Here is a 10963-nt window from a genome sequence, read left to right as displayed (position 1 = left end):
AGGTTTTTGGAGTCGCTAATTACGAATCTGGCATCCGTTGAACTCTATCGCTTCAGGTTCAAGGTCATTTGTAGGTCATTTGAAGGTCAAATCGAGAAAAAACGGTAAAAAAATTTTAAAAAAAAATGTTATAGGTTTTTGGGGTCGCTGATTATGAACCTGGTGTCCGCTGACCCCAAAAACCTATAACATATATTTTTTTTAAAAATATAAAAATAAAATAAATAAAATAAAATAAAATTTAATGTAATAGCACAAATGACTATTTTTCTAGACTTGTGTACCGTCATTAAAATTTGGGCATTTAAAAAATTACAGAACTTATCTCATAAGATTAATTTTGTATTACTTTTTCTAGAATTTCAGCCCTTTCTGCAATTTTGGACGCTGCAATATAAAAATTGTCTCTGAAGTTTGACCCTTTTGAGGCTTTCCTCATTTTTTCAATTGAATATTTTTTAAATTTTCTGTCCCTTTGCCTTTTGAAAATAAAATTTCGAAATATAAATCAAATAATTAACTAAATTCACATAAGAAATAAGTCTGAAAATCATTGATAATTATAATAGTTTGTATGAATTTCTTTTTATATAGGCCACAAAAGACCTAGGCGCTGTAAAATGGAATGAATCTTTATTAAAATATGAGATTAGGATATTTACAATTAAAATATTGTTACGGTTCACCTCAAAGTCTCTAGAAATTTGAAAAATAAAAAAAAATAGAATACCTATATGAAAATGGAATTATGTTTTTAGCACCATATTGAATATTAAAATAATAATTTAATGTTTTAGGTGAAAAATCTGGATTATAAATTTGTATTAAAACTTGATTTTAACCCCGAATTCGGTCCATTTTATTTTTTCGAAATTTTTACATCTCTTGATGGGATTCATGTCTAAAAATATGTTCCGTTTTAACAGGACTTGTTGAAAACAGAAGTAGCAAATTTCTAAACAAACTAAAAGGATCTTTTTTAGTATTTTTGTCCAAAAAAATAATTTAGAACTTGTGAAACTTAAAAAAAGAATTAAGTAGAACGTCAAGTATTTCTGTCATTAAAAAATCCTACTCAACTGACAAAACTTAAGTAAGACATTTCCAGTACTTTTGTCCAAAAACGTCCTGATGAAACGGGAAATATTTCGAACTTTTTTTATTCCTATTTAAACATTGTCTTTTGGGAAATAAATCCCATCAGCATTTATAAAAATTACGTAAAAATAAAATCTAAGTATTCTAGTATTTTTGTCAATATTTGGACCATTATTGACATTTTTCAAAAAAGTTGCTAATTAAATACTGATTTTTTCTGTTTATCCCGGATCACAATTTGACTTTTTGTATTCACGATGTAAAGAGCAATTTTTAAAAAGTGTATGCTAATAGAAAGGTATCTTTCTACGCGGAAATAAAATAAAATAAAAATTATGTAAATTATATAATTCATTACTCACCAGAGGTCTTCAGAATTCTTAAGAAGCGAAACTCCTCTTCATGAAAGACACCTCCAAAGTCAGGAATTTCACTTAATTTGATATTATCGTAGGATATAATATCCGAACTGTTATTACAATCAGTATAAAGTACCAACGAATAATTCCGAACTATTTTGGAACTCATTTTGAGAAAATATATCACTGAGGAAATGAGCCAAGACAGGGCAGGGCGGTGGTTAAAACTCAAATGAGGAAAACAGACTGGTTGGCTCCTTTGTACCTGATAACCCGCCTGGACTGTAAACCCTGTAATTGAACCAGCTGAACCAGCAGAGGCCTATACTTACAAGACCTTAGGTCTCAAATAAATGACTCGAGAGATCTCAGTTGTCAAAAAATAAAATTAAAATTAAAAATAGCCCTTTTTCTCCAGAAGATTTACTATCCGCGAGAAAACTATAGGCATCTGCCTTTGAGGCTTAACAACTCAGTAAAAAAAAATGCTAGCTCAACAAAAAAACAGTCATTTAAAAGCTGAAAGTGTTCTACGTTAATGAGATTGAAGACGTTTATGTAAAAAAAAATTTGTGAGCTAAAAATTGTGTGTTTTTTTATACTGTGACCGCTGGACCCTTTCTTCGATCCGTGGCCAGGTGCCTTCCAAGCATTCAGAACCAGGACTCGAAGAATGGAACCAGCGGTCGGCAGGAAAACAAAAAAGGGCCCTCCCTGCTTTCTGTCACTTGTTTTCCAACAAAAATAGTTATTTGGTTATAGTTATAGTTATAGTTATTACTTTCAAAGTTTTAAAATTTTGGACGACCTTGGTAAAAAATTATAAATAAAAAAGTACAAAGCACTTTTTTTCAATAGTGGAAATTGGGAGGTTCACAAAACACCATAGAAAACCGTTTTTATCTTGGATAAAGTAAAAGTGATGGATGTTCAAAGTTTGAGTAATGCATAGTGAGCCAACATAATACAAAATTTAAACAATGATACATTTTTAAGAGATTTGTCTTCTTATATGCTTCAAAACAAGTTTTTTGCTTTGTTAATTTAAAAATGGTCGAAAAAAATTTATTTTGAGATGCGCTATTCAAATCGGGTGATATGAATATGCAATCGATAATATAAAATTTACAAAGAAAAAAAGTTAATATCATTAATTATGATTTTTTTTTATTAAAACGAAAAAATTGTATTTTTTATTGTATGTACAATATATAATAATTAATTCAAATTCCTTAACTTAAAAATATACCTCACCAATTGCTATTTTTTAAATCTATAACTTAAATTATTAATCGCTGTAAAATAAATTTTTTAGTCAAGACAATTTAGAAACTTATTTATTTGCACAATCTTACATATTTAGGAATTGTTTATTCTATAAATCTATATTATGCTTAAGATACAATTTTTTTAACATGAAAGTAAGGAAGATATTTACAGCTTGTGATTCAATTCTTTGATGTATTTTCCTTGTCTCAAAATTATTATTCTTTATTTATTAAGAACAATATATATTTATTTTATTTTCATAGACCTTTCTGCGAAAAATCGTCTGTGTGTTATTTGTGAATTACAACTTTAACCTAAACTAAAATTTTTAAAAACTTATATATCTTTGCGATTTTTGTTTAAAATAATAGAATCCCTGTAAATAGCTTTAATATAATAAATAGCAATTTTGTATAGAACACTAAAATAACCAATAATTTTTCAAATATGTCGGTTTTCTTACAATTTTGTTTCAAATTAGAAATACCAATTTGAAAGTAATCTGAAATTGTTTAAAAAAATAATAACCTTTGAAATCTAATGATTTTTGCCGACGAAAAATATAATAGCTGATAATTTAGTTAACAAATATTTTTAATTTTAATTCAAAAAGATTTGAATTTATCTAAAAAGTCGAATTTTTATCAAAATATTTGAATTTAAACCCAAAAGGAATGTTATTTTAAACAAAACATTTGAAATTGAATGAAAAAAAAAATTGTAGCTAAATTATAATTTGAAGGAAAAAAATATCTTTTTAACACATATTTCTAGGTTGTTTTAAGAAAATTCAAGAAGATTTGGGATGATTTCGGTTACGTCGAAAAATTATCTAAAAAAATTCTAATTTTTTTCTATTTTACAGGATTTTACCAAATTTTAGTATATTTTTTTAACTTAAGGAATATTTAAGAGTTTTTTATTCTTGTGACAAACATAAATATTATTTTATTAATGTTCACAAAATAATTTAAAGTTTTGAAATATTTTTAATTTCTTAAAAATTCCAAAAAGTCTTAAATATCTTTCAAACTGATTTCAATGTCTTTAAAAATCTACATCTTGTTGAAATTTTGTCTTTTAATATGACTTGAATTTTTCCAAAAAAGTTGGAAAAAATTCTGCAAAATTAAACAAATTTCCCTAAAATATTACAAATAATTTTTTGACAGTTTTGTAAATAATTTAGAATATTTGAAAATATTTAAAATATTTGTTTCAAAAATAAATTTCGTAAAATAAAAAATCCCTGAGAATTTCCCCAGAATTCTTGAAAATATATTTTATTCTCTTGAAACCTTTGAATAATCTTTTAAACTTCACATTTTTAGGTTCGAAATCTTTAAAAATCTATACATTTTTTAAAATTTGATTTTATATAATTTTCCAATAATGCAAAATTGAAAAAAGTTGCTTTAAAATCTACGATCTTTTATGAACATTTAGAAAATCAATTTAAAAGTAAAAAAATCTTTCTAAATATTTTCTTTAAAATAATTTTTAAAAAAAGACAATTAATTTAAATTTCTCCTGAAATCTTAAAAAAAAATCTATAATCATTAGACCTTTCGAAATCCTTGAAAAGCTTTGAAATTTCATTGCGAAATCTTCAAAAGTGTACAGTCTGTACTTTAGAAACTTTGAAATATTTCCTGAAATAATTTAAAGTTTTCTCAAACATTTTTTTTTTTTATTTTGCTGTGCAAGAATGAAAAACATGGTCTCAAAACATTCCAGATTTTTTTGGGTCATATATTGAAATCTTCAAAGCTTAAAATTAATCTTTTAAAATGAAACCTAAATCTTGTAAAAAAAATTGGTGTACCCGTGCCCATAATTTAATTTTACTCAATATTTAAAAATTCGAAAAAGTTTCCAAATTCTATATTGCAATAGCAAAATGTTAAGGAAAGAATTATTTCCGAAAATTAAAAAACATTTAGAATTAAAATGCTATCCTCGACCAATAATGTTCAGAAACATTCAGAAATACATTTTTTCAAATAAAATTACTGAATAGAATAATGTTGTTATTTTTTTAATTTTGGTCGAACTCTAAATAGCGAAAATGTTTCTTCACTTTCATTAATGAATCGTTTACGATTTAAATTTTCTCTTTTAAAAATAAAATTAAAAACTGAAACAGTCACTAAAGTCCTTTTTTTTTAGATAGGATAGGGTTTCACAATATTTCTGATGTTGCGGATTATCCCATTATCTGAATAACATTTGGTCATCAAATTTGTATAGACCTACCCGCCTCGTTCGCCTACTGTGTAATACATTTTATTACTCTTGGGTAAAATTGAAAATTCTTTCTTGAAAATGTTTGTTCTTTTCTGGGATTTACGCGACATTATAAAAATTGTCGCCAACCATCATTTTTATTGTCTCTCGACTCTGCCCCACCTCGTTCGCATAACAACCTATCATATATTTTTATGATAAGATTCGTCTACTTTCTCGACCTTCGACTAAAAATTTGCTCGGGTAATTAAAAACTGAAAGTTACTCTTTTTGAAATATAAAGAGCATTTTACGGTTTTTCCCTCGGATTTTCCCCTGGGGTTTTCCCGTAAGCTGCTAAATTTGACAGACACCAGTTTTCGATTAGGAAACGCTATCATTCAAATTTACCCACCCCTAAAGTAATAAAATTTAAATCATAATCATGTAATTCAAATTTGTGAGTCAATTGATTATTCTGTAAACAAACTTTAGAAATAATAATCTGCTTAATTTATTTGTGATTGAATAATAACAGTTTTTTAAAAATAAAATGGGCCAAAAACTATTAGTGGATGGCACCCACTTATTATATTTGGTCATCGGATGAAACTTTATAATTGTTAAAAAAAAATTTATTACGACACATTAGTTTATTAATTAAATAACTTTTTTCTTTTTTGACGGAAACTATTATAGCTGTTTAAATACCTGAGATTTCCAGTCAAAATATATTTTATTTCAAAAAAACTAATATCATTTCACGTCAAAGGTTTTCTACCTAAAGACAAAAATTTAAGAACCAACAGACAAATTCTCAACAAAATTTATTCTGAAACAAACAGTTGCGTTAATAACCAAATATTTAATTTTTTTGACCAAGTATTTACATTTTCAAGCCAAAAAGATGATTTTTTTAGAATATAGTTGAATTTTTAACAAAAATTTCGTTTTTAACCAAGAAAGATTACTTTTCTCACCAAAAATATGATTTTTTAATCCAAGAGGACAAACTTTTAAAAAATTTAACTTTCCACAAACTGATTAAACTTTTAACAAAATAGTTAAATTTTGTAATAAAATAGTTTAATTTTCAACTTACAAAGATAAATTTTCTACGAATAAAAGAATAAAAAATAAATATGAATTTTCTTGTTTTATACATACATTAATGAATGAATGATGAAGTTTCAAGAAGAAAATTAATTTTCAATCAAGAAAGGTGAATTTTCCATTGAAGAGTTTCCTTCACAACTAAAAAAGATAAGTTTCTAACTAAAAATGAAATCTTTACATTTTAAGCCTCGAAAATTATTTTTCAACAAAAAAAAATAATTTTTGAATAGCTAAATTCAGCGGAAAGAGATGAATTAAAAAAAGATTAATCCTAAAAATATTAATAATAATTTTTAACAAAAATGAATAAAATTTCTAGATAAAAAATCGATTGTGAACTAAATAAAAATTATTTAAAAAAAGGAGTTACATTTTCAGTTAAGGAGGTGAATCTTTATTAAAATGTATTTTTAACAAAACTTGAATTTTGAAGCCAATCAGGCGAATTAGCTACTAACCTTTTGAATTTTCCAAACCGAAAATATTATTTATGAAGAAAAAAGTTAATTTTTAACCAAAAAGTTCAATTTTCTATCGAATTATTGAATTTTTAAGCCAAAAAAAGAATTTTCTATAACATAGTTGTGATCTTAGCCTGATATATAAATTTGCAACCAAATATTTCAATTTTTTAATTTTAAATAAAAAATGGAATAATCACATTTTTTGTTGAAAAATTCGATTCCTCATAAAAAAAACAACTAATTTTCAACGAAATAGTAATATTTGTATATTCTATGCTATGAACGTTTTATAACATTTTTAAAATTCTGCACCCTACTACTCATCTTTTTTTTTTAATCGGATCTAATAGCTCTATGCACAATTGCATAACCCTTCATGTTGTCAGAAACAGAATTTTTCTATACAAATATTTTTAAATTTCAACATCGAGATACATGTTTAAAAATGGATATCAAATTATTTTGGTTTTCTGTGTTGAAAAAAAGGAAATTAAATTTAAAAAGACAGTGTGGACAATTTTCAAGGACTGACATTTCCGGAAAATAAATTTCCAGAAAAATAAAATTTCCTAATAATAAAATTCCCAAAAAATAAAATTTCTTAATAATAAAATTTCCAAATTGGAAAATTCACGAATAATAAAATTTTCGAATTTTAAATTATTGTAATGCAATTTTAATTCGAATAATTTAGTTAATTTTCTGAATTAAACAAAAAATCCTGTAGGAAATTCTATTTTTCGGGAATTTTCAAATTCGGTAATTTTATAAACAGTCGGGAATTTTATTATTCGGGAATTTTTCAAATTGATAATAATATAAAATTTTCAGGATTTTTTTTTATTTAGGACTATTATTATTCGAGAATTTCATAACGGGCGTGGTCCAATTTCGGGATTTCATTATTCGGAAAACTTACAATGTTGGGAACTTTATTTTTCGAGATTTTTTAGTCGTCCCGCTAAAAAATATTCTGCAGTTTCATAAGATTGTTTTATAAATTTTCGTTTATGTAAATCAAAAAGATTTTCAAATCACTAAGAAGAGTTTCACAAAGATTTTAATGATTTCCCAAAAATTTAAATAATTTTACAAATGTTTCATATATGATACAAATATTTCCAAAACTTCAGAAAGATTTCAAAAATATTTCAATAATTTTACAAATGTTATCGAAAAAAAGTTTTAAATGATTTCCTAAAGGCTCAACAAATATTTCGCAAAGATAGCGGACAGATTTTAAAAGATTTCAAAAAGATTTTAAATATTTCGCAATGACTTCAAGGTTTCAAAAAGATTTCATAAAGATTTCAATGATTTCATAAAAATTTAAAGAATTCTATCAATATTATTAAATATTTTAAATTTGTGTTAAAGATTTCCAAAGCTTTCAGAAAGATTTAACGAAGATTTTATAAAGACTTTTAATTATTTCATAAAGATTTCCAAGTTTACAAAAAATGCAATGATTTCTTAAAGATTTTACAAAGATTTCAATCATTTCGCAAATATTACCAAATATTTTAAATATTTAACAAAGATTTTAATGATTCCTTAAAGATTCCACAAAGATTTCAATAATTTTACGAATATTATCAAATATATTTTAAATGTTGCGCAAAAATGTCCAAAGATTTGAAAAAGATTTCACTATGTTTTGAAAAATTTTCTAAATGTACTACAAATTTCATAAATATTTCACAAGGATAGAGGACAGATATAAAATATTTCATAAAGAATTCTAAAAATATTATCAATTATTTTAAATCTGTCGTAAAGATTTCCAATGCTTTCAGAAAGATTTAACGAATATTTCATAAGGATTTTAATGATTTAACAAAGATTTGAAAAAGACTTTTACTTATTTCATCAAGATTTGAAAGATTGCACAAAAATGCAATGATTTCCCAAAAATTTCACAAATATTACAATATTGTTACAAATATTACCAAATATTTTTTATATTTCGCAAAAAGTTTGATGATTTCTTAAAGATACCACAAATATTTCAATAATTTTACAAATATTATCAAAAAATTCAAAAATATTTTTAATGTTTCGCAAAAATGTCTAAAGATTTCACAAAGCTTTTAAAGGTTTCGTAAGGATTTCAGATAGATTTGAAAGATTTCACAACAATTTTGAAGATTTAGCAAAGATTTCAGATAGATTTCAAAATTTTCACAATGATTTCAACGATTATCCAAAAATTTTACAAATATTTCGAAAAGATTTTAGATAGATTAAAAAAAATCGCGAAGAGGTGAATAATTTACCAAAAATTTCAGAAAGATTTACATAATTTCACAAATCTTATTAAATATTTCCGAAATATTTGAAATTTTGCGCAAACCTGTTAAAAATTTCAGTAAGATTTCACAAAAATTTGAATAATTTTTTAAAGTTTCAAAAAATTTCAAAAATATTTTGCGAAGTTATCGGACATATCAAAAAGATTTCACAAAGACTTAAATTATTTTACAAAAGTTTTACAAATATTTCAAAGATTTAGCAAAGATTTCAGATAGATTAAAAATATTTCACAAAGATTTTAATGATTTCCAAACGATTTATAGGATTTAAAATATTTCGAAAACTATCCAGACTTCAGAAAGATTTCAAAAAGATTTTCCAATCTTTCAAAAAGATTTCACAAATATTTCACAAAAATTTCAATGATTTTTTGAGAATTTGAATAATTTCACAAATATTTTAAATATGTTGCAAAGATTTCCAAAGCTTCAGGAAGATTTCACAAAGATTTCACAAAGATTTCAATAATTTCACAAATGTTATCAAATATTTACAAAATATTAAAATGTTCCGCAAAAATGTCCAAAGCTTTCAGAAAGATTTCACAAAGTTTTGAGTGATTTTCTAAAGGCTCAACAAATATTTTGCAAAGATAGCGGACGGATTTTAAAAGATTTCACAAAGATTTAAAATATTTCGCAATGATTTCAAGGTTGATTTTGAATGATTTTGAATGATTTCTTAAAGATTCCACAAAGATTTTAATTATTTGAAAATTAGTATAAAGAATTTCAAAAAATTTTTAAATGTTTCACAAAAATGTCCAAAGATTACAGAAAGATTTCACAAAGATTTTATGTTTTTTTTTAAGGATTTGTATTTGAATTTATACAGGACAAATTCGATTTTTTATGAAAACCTGAAAATATGCTCTAAAAACTATAAATAATTTTGTTTCAGTATACAAAAACTTTTTTATGTTCAAAATGTACTTACAAAAAATCGAGAAGATCAGTTAGTTGAAAATGATGAGTTAATTAAAAAAATTCAGCAACTTGTAATTTTTAACGATCTAATCTTTGCATTTTATTTGAAAGTACATTTTTACATAAGAATGTTAATCTATGTTAAACAAATTATTTACAATTTTTAGAGCTTCTCGATTTTTTAAATCATTTTCAGGTCTTCATAAAAAAAGTAATTTCTCCTATATAAACTCAAAATAAAAATCTAAAAAATATAGTAAGATTCAAGAATATTATACAGATTAAGAAAGAAAAATAACAATCTGGATTTTGATAAAACTTTGCAATTAACATTTTTCAACTCTATTTGATAAGGGACCCAGAAGGAATTCATGAATTGATAAAATTTTATTTTCTGTCCATCTTAATGTAGATATGCATACAAAATAAAATTGTCTTTTTTATCTTGATGTGTTTTTATTTTTTATCAACGATTAAAGAATAAGAAAAATCAGCAAATTTAAATTTTAAACAACCATGTTGGAATATTTTCTTCTATATCGATTTTCTTCGAAAATTTCTCAAATTAAAGGTATTGCCATTTATATTTAAATTCAGAAATGAAATGTACTTGGCCATACTGATGTTTTTTTTGTTATAAAAGAAATTGAAAAACGAGACAAATGAAGAAATTTAGTTTTAGACAAATATACTGGAAGCCTTTCAATTAGAGGCCATGTACATAAACGTAACATCTTCAAGGTTTTAATTTTGTTGAAAATTTAACTGTTTTATTGAAAATTCGCCTTTTGGCTTGAAGATTCAAAAATATGATATACATTTATGTCTTTTTTATTGACAAATTTTGTTTGATAGAAAATGTAACAAATTTTGAAAATTTGTTTTGGATTGTAAATTAATTTTTTGAAATCAAAATATAACTTTTTTTGTTGTTGGAAACTTGCCTCTTTCAGTAGAAAATTCAGGTATTTTATTTAAAAAATTTATTTCTTAGCATAAAATAAATCCTGTTATTTAAAAATAAAATTGTCTTTTTGAAAATTCTGGGTAAGATTTTAGAAAATATAAAAGAATTTCCAAAAGGTGTCCAGGATATCACGAATATTTTAAAGATTTCAAAGGATTTCTACGGTGTTCCTGGATTTTAGAAATTTCAAGGGTTCAAGGGATTCCCACAGATTTCAGAAAAAAT

The sequence above is a fragment of the Belonocnema kinseyi genome, chromosome 10, assembly GCF_010883055.1.
Source record: "Belonocnema kinseyi isolate 2016_QV_RU_SX_M_011 chromosome 10, B_treatae_v1, whole genome shotgun sequence".
Lineage (NCBI taxonomy): Eukaryota > Metazoa > Arthropoda > Insecta > Hymenoptera > Cynipidae > Belonocnema > Belonocnema kinseyi.
This window is presented reverse-complemented; position numbering follows the sequence as displayed.